General features: G+C 47.9%; 1 long non-coding RNA gene across 1 annotated transcript; it reads right to left on the bottom strand.

Moving 5' to 3' along the window:
• Window positions 1–2472: 2472 nt before the first annotated feature.
• Window positions 2473–9707, bottom strand: LOC116591872. The gene is made up of 5 exons (XR_004286189.1): window positions 9553–9707; window positions 7427–7580; window positions 5515–6218; window positions 4472–4599; window positions 2473–4054 (listed from the first exon to the last, which is right to left on the bottom strand). It is a non-coding gene; the product is annotated as an uncharacterized LOC116591872 (long non-coding RNA).
• Between the last annotated feature and the right edge of the window lie 252 nt (window positions 9708–9959).

Here is a 9959-nt window from a genome sequence, read left to right as displayed (position 1 = left end):
ACTCTCTTCCTCCTCCCCTGTCTGGTAAGGGAACAAGTCCAAGTGCTCCAGACGCTGTTTCGGGAGCTTTGCCGACATCCCCGCATTGGATCTTCACAACAACACGGCAGCAAGCAGTAAAATCACCGTTTTGGAGTTGATGCTTCATAACTGACCGCAAGTCCGTCAGCTCATTACATTCTGGCGCTGGAATTCAAATCGCACCTTGATCAGCTCCAACCAGGATACCTTCCACTTGAATTAACTGCTGCGGAAAGTCCCCGGCAAGTCCTTTTTGAATGAGAGCACGAAATCAGTGTGTCCAGACAAGAGACAGATCTTTGTCCAGATTCAAGCCTCATAGGGCTGACAGATACAGCTGGCTTACTTTGCAGAGTGTCTTTACCATTTTTAGGACAGATTTTTCCCCTTTAACGTTTGGCCAGGTTGCAGCATAAGCCACATTTCTGGCTTCTTTTGAAAAAACTCAGGTCTGACAACCATGGGAAAGAACCCTCCAACCCTTGAAGTGTCGCTACTTGCCCCCAGCGGCCTGTCTGTGGTCCTCGTGTGCAGTACTGTCCTAGGCTGACAACCTCTTCGTGCTCACTCGAAGGATTTTCATTTTATTTTGATTTCATTTCATTATCTCCCCACGAAATGCACTCTACCCATGGCCTCCCACAGCCCCATTGTCGCGGACATCTGGTCAACCTCATTCCTCCCTGGCTCCCTCGTGTAAATGAGTCACCTGTCTGTCTGGTGTAGACCTCTGAGACACTGCTCGACTGAGGGCCTACTGTGTGATAGTCACTCATTCATAATTCTCCAAAATGCCAAGAATGGAGCCGGGAGTCACAGCCAGGCTGGCCCTACCCTTAGCCCCGTGCACATGTCTCTCTGAGCTTGTAACCACCAACCACATCATCATGTCCTGTGGTTACCTAGGTACACGGAGGGGTTTGGGGCTCCTAGGACCCCAGCATCTGCTTGAGCACCGTGAAGCCTGATCTACCTGGGTGTCCCAGTGCCAGCACTGAGCTTGGGACGTGGCGGACACTCCATTCAATGTTTATGGACTGAAAAAGATAACCAAAAAAGAAAGGAAAGAAGTGAGGCAGGGAGAGAGACTGAGGGGATGGAATGTGTGTTGCAACCAGCCCAGAGTGTTTGAAGCAAGCATCCAGAGCCCACAGCCCTGCCCTCGCCCTTGCAGTCAGACACAGAAACACAGTAACACCCACGGGATATAGGGCGCTTTGTGTCTGGAGCCCCCTCCAACCACAGCCTCCACACAGGGGACCCAACATGGCCGTTAAGTCTGCTGGGACCTGCTCGTCCCTGAGCCAAACCCTCCGACAAAGAGATGAAATAAGTCATCATTGCCTAGAAGCGTTCCCATAACCGATATGATGCTAGAGTCTTGACAAGTCATTGAAGGAAAATGTACTTCTTTCCTTTCTCCTGAAAACAGATCATTAGCCTTAATTTAAGTCAAAGAGGCGGTAGAAGGGGCAGTCATTTCAGGAAATATGAGTGACGATTGTTTAATCCCATTTAGGGACACTTTGAGCAATGACTTATAGATGATGAGAGATTTAAAATTCTTTGGTCAGTCTCTTGCTAAAGGCTTTTTACGGGGGAAAGAATGAGTAATGCAACGTGGACCATCTAGCCTTTCACGAGCTTTTATTCATGATTTGTTGGACGTGGATAACATAAATTTTGCGACCAATCTATTAACAACTTAAATTGGAACTTGGTTTCCCTGCTTTCCACGTAGCGTTTCAGAAACAAGTGTAATAACTGGGGATCAATAATTCCTATTCGATATAGTATCTGAGGTAAGCGAACATGACTGCAATATTTCTATTTATTGAATATCATGTCAACAAATTCCCATTTCAAGCACAATAAAACGAGTTACATGCCGTGTCAAGGCTGTTTATCCATACGAAGGGTACGCAATATATTTCACTTTTTTAAACATAGTGCTAACGTTCTTTATTTAAAATCATCCATGTTTTGATCCACTCTGCCAAGTAAAAATAATTTTGCATTGAACCTGTCAGCAGTCGAATCACATTATGTCCCATAAAATGGACAGCAGCTTCAGGAGAAAAACACCATGACTTCTTGTTTTCCCCCCCACCCCACCCCCATTTATCGAGCAAAGCATGAGGTTAGTTTGTTCGAAGTATTAATGTAAACATGGACATTTAAAAAAAAAAAAAAAAGATATGGCAAGGAAAGAAATTGCTAAATTTACCAGATGAGGAAGTAACTTAGCTGCAAAATTATTTCCAACCTATAGTTCTCAAACACAGCGTGAAAAGCCTGAAAAATGAAATTTTAGTCATTAGAACCTGACAGCTTCCAGTCATAATATGCTGACATGTGTAACGGGAATTAAGAGGTTCTACCGGCGGAATGAACGTTAATTTTTTTTTTTTTTTTTTTTTTTTTAGGCAAATCATTTATTTCAGCTCCGTGAATCACAGCACGGCCGCGGATCACCGGACACTTATAAATGGCATAATACAACTTTCGGAGGCTTTGTGTTCTTTCTTAAGTAGCTTCCACTTACGAACACTAATTACTGGCTGAAAGGAGCCCTTTCTGCGAGGCAAAGCAAAGGAGGTCTATTCAGAATGGAAAGAAGTTTCCAGGGGCTCCACGGAGGGGCCGCGATCCTTGGGATCCTGCCATTTGGTGCCTCTCTGAGGTGATTTTGAAATTTAATTGGTTTGTCTTTTCAGGGAGGGATCACAGCTTCCCTACAATCACTCATCCCCAACAAATATTTCTCGAGTGTATGGTGTGACAGACATGGTGCCGGTGACGGGAACACACAGAAGATGAGGACAAGCGCTTTTCTCTCCTTGAATTCCTTCCAAGGATGGGGGGCCAGGAAAGGTGACCTTCCTGGGACTTACGAGCTTCCCTCTTAGGGCTGTGGGGCTGCCATACACCTGGGACGTGCTGGTGGTACACGGAGTTTCAGGCGCCCGGGTCAGGATAATGGTGGGACACCGCTAGACACCATCACAGAAGCTCCTAACTGGGAACCAGGAGACAACTGGTGGGCCCACAGCACAGAACATGGAACCAAAGGGGATTTTTCTCCACCCTAAAATCAAAGGGAATTTTTCTCTGCTAGGCTTTTGACCTGCTTGAGACCCGTAACCCCTTTCTTCTTTCTGATGGAACCATTCTGGTAGGAGACGTCTCTCTATTGCCTGTCTCACTCTTGTGTTTTGGAAACAAATAATTCTCTGATTTCACGGGCTTACAGCTAGAGAGGAATTTTACCTCAGGATGAATCCTAACTTGAACGCCAACTCTATCTTTACATGGTATTTAGCCAAGATTTCGGACTTCCAGTTGAAGCCAGGATGGATTAAGCCTCTGAGCGCTTTGAGGACAGGGTGAATGTATTAGTCTGCATGTGGGTAGGACGCGAATTAAAGGGCGGGGCAGAGGGAAAAGTGTTAAGAGTTGAACTGTGTCACCCCAAAGTTCGTATGTTCAAGTCCTAATCCCTAGGGATCTCAGAATGTGACTGTCTTTGGAAATGGGGTCTTCAATGACATAATTAAGGTAAAAGGAGGTCTCTAGAGTGGGATCTGATCCAACGCGACCAGTGTCCTTATAGGAAGAGGAGGTCAGGACACAGGCTCAGAGGGAAGGCTGTGGGAAGACCCAAAGAGAAGACCGTTATCTACCACCCCTAACGGACCTCCTGAGAAAACAACCCTGCCAATACCTTGATCTCGAACTTCCAGCCTCCAGAGCTATAAGGAGAAACATTTCTGATGTTTAAACAGAATGTGTGTGGTGCTTTGTAGTGGCTGCCCGAGCAAGCAAATACAGACTTTTCTAAAGTTTCTGCAGATGCTTCCGCTGGGCCCCAGAGGTCGAAAATCTCTGTCTCATGTCAAAGAATGCAGCCATCCTGGGAGGGCAGAGGAGAGTGGAGACACGGGTTGCCAGCTTGCCTCCTGCTCAACTTTAAGCTCCGCTGCTAATTCCTGTTGCAAAGTCGAGTTTAGCTCTCTGGATCTCAGTTTCTTGCCTTAAAAGAAAGATGTTGGCCAAGAACACCCACCACTTCCCACAGTGAGTTGGAAGTCAAAGGAAGGGTTGCACTTTGGCCCTTCCCCCCGTGGTGTGGGTGCACGAGGAAGGAGACAAGAAACTAAGAAGAAAAGTATGTTTCTGTGGGCCAAGGACCCCTGGTCTAGATTCTGGAGTTGGGGGTGGGAAGCAGGGGGTAGAGAAAAAAATTAAACAGGCAATTGTAAACTGACACCCTGAAATGGCCATGAAGATTGCTAAGACAGTATCTTACACCTCTGCCCAGTTTCATAAACCTACTCCATTGTCCCTTTGCAAAACAACAACCAGAAATCAAAGACCCAGCCACAAGGACCCCAGTACCTTAGGGCACCTCTCTGGGTTCCTCTGTGGAGAGAACACGTTCCTAGCATACCTTCTGCACCCACTGGACGATAAAGCAGAGGCAGAACCAAGGGCTTGCTGCCCTGTGCTGTGGGGTGAATTAAACTTTGGGGATCCCTGAAGTGGCATCTGACAAAAAGCCCCAGAGAGTTTGGAAACCTGCAATTAGCAGACAGGGAGAACCAGAGTAAGGAGGCTTGTTTGGGAAGGTTTGTCACTCAGGACAGGAGGGCCAGGGCGGAGGGTGGGGAGTCGGGGGGTGGGGGGTGCGGGGCAGGTAACACACAGGCCGTTTTGAATCATTTGCATTCTTCCTTTTAGTCTCCACCACGAAGCCCTGAGAGGTGGGTTAAGTCATTTACAGGGTGATTAATTTTCTTGCAAGGGATGTAGGCCTATTCCCGAAGGCCTCACATCATTCAAAACCAGCACAATTCAAGATTAGTTCTCTGGAGGAGGAAATGTAAAGTCGAGTTTGCGTTATTTCTAAATCCATGCGTCAGCTAAGACTATCAATACATTATAGATCACAATTTCAGGTTTGCACAATTCAGATTCGCAAATAAATAAATGAATAAATAAATAAATAAGAATAAGAGGGGAGAAAACCCTCACAATCACGGCCCCTGTTCTGGGGCCAAGGGCGGTGATTAGCAGGTGTGGCGACAGACCGTCTGTGGTGAAGGGGACCTGGAGCCGACGCGCTTAAAGCCAGAGGCCCCGAGCCTGGACCTTCCCATGACCCAGACCCCAGCTCAGCCTTTCCCAAGGCAATCCTGAAATTCCCCATCTCCCCTCAGACATGCAAGGGTTTTCTTTCTTTCTTTTTTCTTTTTTTTTTTTGTTTGTTTGTTTTAAGACTGATTTGTTTATTTTTGAGAGAGAACGTACACGCGGGAGGGCAGAGGAAAAGAGGGAGAGGATGTGAAGCAGACCCCCCGCTGACCGTGGGGCCCAGTCCCACCATCAGGAGATCATGACCTGAGTCGAAACAGTCAAAACCAAGGGCTGGAAGCTTCACCAGCTATGCGCCTCCCAAGTGCCCCAAGCATGGGTTCTCTAAAGACTGGGTACCTGTGATGAGACAGGAGAGCTTAGTGGCCAGAACTGTCATCTTTAACTTCAGAAAGACGTGCATTTGAGTCCTGGTTCAGCTAGGAGGGTGTTGGGCAAAGCACCCCAACTCATTAGCTCTCATTCTCCTGGCTTGTAACATAGCACTGGTAACAATCCTAATTAACAAGAAGAGTGATAGCTGGTTCAGAAGGGTGGCTTCAGGGTTAAACCAGATTGTGCATATCAAGTACCCGCTTTCGTTCATCTGGCACATGTAAGTGCTTGGTGAGTATTAGCTTGTATCATGGGTTTAAGCATCTCAGGACCCCTTCTCATTTTTCCCGGTTTTGTTTTCTTTTGTTTTGCTTTTAAAGCCCATTCTTCTCCTTGACCACATTACCATGTCTGCCTTATAAGCAAAGAACTGGGATGTCATACAGGGAAGAGGCCAGCTCGGTTTCTAGAATGAGGAAGAGGACAGGAAGGAGGCAGGCAGCCGCGTCCTCCTGGGTGCACGGTCTACGCACACACTTTCCATCCCAGGCGCTGGCCCCGGAGAATGCCAGGAGCAGACGGTGTGGTCCCCAGGACCCTAAACCCCGGCGCCTGATGGGCCTCTCCGGCCAGGGTCCTCCCGCACGAAGCTGCCACCTGCACCACCGGTAGGCACCAATGGGCTTCCGGCGGCTGCAGGCTCTTCCATATCGCCGGGACCTGATGCGCTGTAAAAACACAACATCATCGCTTACCGGGGCTTATAAAAATAACTGTGATCCAGCCCGGCCTCTGTCACTCGTAATTTGTCGCATAGCTCCTCTTTCTGTTAATGCAGTTTACATGAGTCAAACGAATTATATGTAAATGAGGAAGCATGTTACACTGCCAGTGGAGAAATGACATGCCTAGGTGTGAATAAGATATTTTCAAATTTTGCAATTCCCCTATGGAGGCGGGTGATAGGCTCCTGATGGGAGAGGAAGGTGCTCTGACGGGAGGGCAGGATGTAATGAGGGTTAGGGTCTGTGCCTGTCCTGCTGTCTGCGGCAGGGTCACATCCCCTCTCCTCAACGTCCACCCCCAGCAGGCGCGTGTCCTCCCCCTGCAGCTGGCCTAATACCTAGTGTATTTTATAATTGGGGATTATTTTAAATCTAGACAATATCGTAAACTTCTTTTGACCAGGGACTATCACAGGCTCTCACCTGTTTATTCATTCAAGTACACAGCAAGCGTGTACTACGTCCCATATGTGCTGGGTGTTTGGAGGAACAAGGCGATACAAAATGGAGTGTATTTTGCCCTCGAGAAGTTGGGGAAGGAGTGTCTGGACTTAGGTAGGGGTCCCCTTCCTCCAGGTATTCCATTTGACCAACTGCGGGACCACAGGATTCTGCTACACTTAAATCCCTGCCTGAAACCTTTGGAGCTGGAGATGTCAGATGCCAGAAGACCTTCAGTTTCAGGCTCCCAGAAGTGGTCCATCAGCCGGGAGCCTTCAGTTAAATGAGTCAAATCCTAACAAGAGGACCTGGTGTACAGTCTACTGGCCAAGACCGTCTAATGGTTGCTCACCCAACACCGTCCGTGGATGGTGTGTCCTCTCACTGCCAGTGTGGGTGGCTGGGTGTCCCTTCACAAATTCTCCCTTGATATATCCCCTTCATTTATTCACCCTTTGCAAAACCATGACGGGACTTCAATTAGCTAACATTTTTGAATGCTTACTAATTGACAGGCACTGCTTAATCATACTCACATGCTCGATCCTCATAACAACCCAGGAAGGGGCCCCATAATTCTCCTTTTTTCGCAGGTGGGAGAGGTGAAGACAGACAGGTTGGAAATCTGCTATATGATGAGTAACCACAAAGGGCAGGAAGATCGTTCATTCAATCGTTCAAGAAGTATTTGGTGAGCACCCGCTACTTACCAGACAGATCGTGTGCACAGGGGTCTAGGGGATGGTAGACACCCAGAAACATAAACAGGCAGGCAGAGAGGACTACTTCACACGCCCTGCCCTCAAGAACACCCCAGTCTAAGTCACAGATGGACCTGAGGCCAAGTTCTGTTGGCTGAATGTCCTGAAGGAAAAAAAGAACAAAGTGGCATTGGAACTCAAGGAAGAGAAGAATAAAACACACCTGTTGGGAGGCTTTCTAGAAGAGAAGCTCTTGAAGCCACTGTGAAAAACACGGCTACAGAAATTGGGGAGGCAGGCATGGGGTGGCTCATACCCCGTGCAAAGATTTCTGAACAAGAAAATCTGACCCGTCTCTAGAGTGTTTTCCACAGTCAGACCATGCCATTCCCCTGATGAAAACTTCCCTAGCTTTCCAGCACATTTAGACAAAAAACCACAATCCTCACTCTGACCTCCAAAGCCCAGCACTCTCTGGTCCTTGCTCCTCTCCAGCCGAATCCTGCACCACTGTCCAAATTGCTGTTTCGTCCCCAGCCTCTCTGGCCCTCCTTCTGTCCCCAAAACCACCCCACCCACCCATTCCCAAGCTCAGTGGCACACACCAAAAGCATTTAACATTGTCCTGGTCTTGTAGGTCACTGCAAAGTACAGGTCTGGGGTTTTCTGTGCCATGTATCTTTTATCCTTCTGGGGCCAGTAGGCTTCCTGGGACATGTTCCTCTCGTGGTGATACAAGAGGCATAAGAGAGAAAATTTCTCTGTGCAAGCACATTTCAAGGCCTTGCTCCTGCCACGTCCACTAACATCTCACTGGGCAAAGCAAGCCACGTGGTCAAGACCAAGGTCAGGGAGATGAAAAATAAACAATCTTCCATGAGAGAAAAATGGAGTATGTATTTACTGAGCAGCAATCCAGACTCTAACTGTGTCACTACTGACCCCTTTCAGGACCTTGAACATGCTGTCCTCTGTCCCCTCTGCCTTGAAGGTTCTTTCCTCTGTCCCTCCCTCTCCTGCTCACCTACAGAGTGACGTTTTTCCTGATCCCCAGGGCAGGTCAGATCCTGCTCTACTAGTAGTCTCCAAACACCATTCACTCTTCTTTCACTGAGTTCAATGAGATGGGCCACTGCCTATGGGCCACTATTCAATTACAGTCTGTCTCCCCATGAGGGCAGACACCACATCTGTTTTCACTCATTGTGGCAGCTCTGCAGTCGTGCTTGTTGGATGAGTGACCTCCACAACTGGACTCATGAAGGTGGTCCCCTGTCAGATTTGGCTGTGTCAAAAGGCCTCTGGCAGGGCAGGGAGCATGAGGCAGGGTGTGCCGAGAAGTGGAAGGCCACGGGAAAGGCACCAGGGTGGGCCTTCATCAGATGTGACAATAGTCCTTTCACGAATATGTATTATATTTGTCAGATGCTGGGGACACTGTCTGTTAGCTCTTACCCCTAGAGGGAGAAGACTCTCTGTTCCAGCAGCAGTTAGCAAATGCTGTGAATTCTAACAGGGGACAGAGGGAGCATGTAGACAGTGAATGGCAAGGGGGAAATCACAGGAAACATTAACAGAGGAAACAAAACCTCTCAGGGTGGGGCTGACTCCATCACCTCAAAAATAATGGCATAAATGACAGCGTCACTGCCATAAATTACCTCCCAGAGAGGAGAGGAGGACATAGAAGAACTTACTCATGCCCAGAAAGCAACTCAAAATCAGCTAAGTTTGAAAGTGCGATGTTATTCTCAGTCAAAGGCACATGGTCCACAGGGAGCTTGTGTTCCTTAGGACACAGAATTGAAAATCCAAAACCTTCAGCACCCACCAAGATTAATTACAGTAATCATAGTCCCAGCTACCCATTATCGAACACCTATTATGTGTGTTTCACAAAAATTATTTCTCCCTATTAACCACCTTCAAAAATGGACATCATCTGATTGATGAGAAACCCGATCCTCAGAGGAGTTAAGTAACTTCTTTAAAGATAAACAGAGACTGAAGGGAAGAGACAGGATGTGGGCCCATTCATGTCACGGTAGATAGCCCCTAAGATGGCCCCACGATTGCCACCTCCCAGTGTTCACACTCTATGTAATGTCCACCCCTCGGGTGTGGATTGCACTTACCGACTCACGGCTCCTGAAAATACAGCAGCAGCAATGGAATGGCTCTTCTGATACTGGGTTATGAAGACATGGCTTCCATCTTGGGCTCATGTCCTCTCTCTTTCTCTCTATCTGGCTTTCTCTGTCTTCCTCACCCTTCATACTGAAGGAAGCAGGCTTCTGTCTTGTGAGTAGCCCTATGGAGAGACCCAAATGGTTTTTTACATATCTGGCCAACACTCTCAATTCGCCAGCCTGTGAGGAACTGAATCTTGCCAGCAGCCACGGGAGGGAGCTTGGAGGAAAATTCCTTCTCATCTGCCCGTGAAGTGACTGCGATGTCACCCACCACCTTGATTTCAGCCTTGTGAGAGACCCTACATGGGAGGCCACCAATGAAGCCACATCTGGCTTCTCAACCCATAAGC

Source organism: Mustela erminea, chromosome 5, assembly GCF_009829155.1.
Source record: "Mustela erminea isolate mMusErm1 chromosome 5, mMusErm1.Pri, whole genome shotgun sequence".
In the NCBI taxonomy this organism is placed as follows: domain Eukaryota; kingdom Metazoa; phylum Chordata; class Mammalia; order Carnivora; family Mustelidae; genus Mustela; species Mustela erminea.
Note: the sequence above shows the minus strand (reverse complement) of the source record. Positions and strands in the feature narration are given on the sequence as shown.